We start from the raw sequence: 1,184 nt of genomic DNA, 5'->3' as shown, positions 1-1,184 counted from the left end.
ATGAAATGCAAGGGTGGGACGAAGATGGCAGGGAAAATATTTCCCCCCTGTCATTACTAAAATTAAGATTATGGGTACACTACACTTCCACAGATGAGAATATTTAGGTGCCAGGGAACAAGACAACTTAATCTCTTGTAGAAGTCGACAAACCAGCAGATCCTAACCCACAGGGGGTTCTATGGATAGGGACAAAGATATGAGATAATTCCAGCAGGTCCGGGAACCAACTTGGAGGAGAAATGAGAAGGAGAGTTATCCTCTGCAAATGAACCTGGTGAAGGACTCCTGCCAATATCAAGAATGGTCGAAATGCATATACCCCTTGAACAAGCCAATCTTGGAGAAAAACATCCACTGCTTCGCATTCCAGGTCCGGAAGCCAACTGAAGAATCTTGAGAGCTGACGAGTGATACGAGTAGACGAAGAGGGATGCAGTCTAGATCCAGAATTCAATGAATGTCATTCTGATGGGCGAGAACTTGGAGAGGGGTAGATTAAGAATGTAATTGACTAAGTCTATCTTGAAGTCGAGAAACTGGATGAGTAGAAAAGGTGATTCTCTCTCATCACCATGAAATCTAAAAACTCGAGAAAGTGAACAATGAATCTTGAGTACAGCAGGGAGACTGAGTCCGATGAAATATCTCAGTGGGCTAATGCATCATCAGAATCTGTTCTAACCCTTGGGTCGCAGGTTCAAATCCCGGCAGGGTTGACTCAGCCCTTCATCCTTCCGAGGTAGATAAAATGAGTACCATTAAAAATGTTGTGGCGCTGTGGCTTAGTTGGTTAAAGCGCCTGTCTAGTAAACAGGAGATCCTTAGTTCGAATCTCTGCAGTGCCTATTTTTATTTAGAAAACTGGGCAGACTAGATGGGCCGAATGGTTCTTATCTGCCTTCACATTCTATGTTTCTATGTTTCTATGAGTCATAAAAAAAATCAACAAGATGTCAAGGCATATCAGGCACCACATGCCCTTGGACCTCAGATGAGCCAGTAATGGCTTCAAAAGTTTTGTGAAGCACCAAAGAGCTGAGCTGAGTCCAAAGCCCAGACAGTTAAATTGGCAGGGAAGACCACACAAAACTAATAGAATGAATTGCTGACTGGTGTGTTCGACAGGCACTGGAAGACACACTTTCTTTAGATCGAGATGAGTGAACCAATTGTTCTTGAGA

The 1,184-nt window shown here is 43.3% G+C and overlaps 1 non-coding gene across 1 annotated transcript; it reads left to right on the top strand.

Annotated features, from left to right (window-relative positions):
• The first annotated feature begins 774 nt into the window (after positions 1–774).
• On the top strand, positions 775–848 carry TRNAT-AGU (transfer RNA threonine (anticodon AGU)). Its single transcript has one exon. It is a non-coding gene; the product is annotated as a tRNA-Thr (tRNA).
• Positions 849–1,184: the final 336 nt, after the last annotated feature.

Source organism: Pelobates fuscus, chromosome 1 (genome assembly GCF_036172605.1).
Source record: "Pelobates fuscus isolate aPelFus1 chromosome 1, aPelFus1.pri, whole genome shotgun sequence".
Lineage (NCBI taxonomy): Eukaryota > Metazoa > Chordata > Amphibia > Anura > Pelobatidae > Pelobates > Pelobates fuscus.
This window is presented reverse-complemented; position numbering and strand designations above follow the sequence as displayed.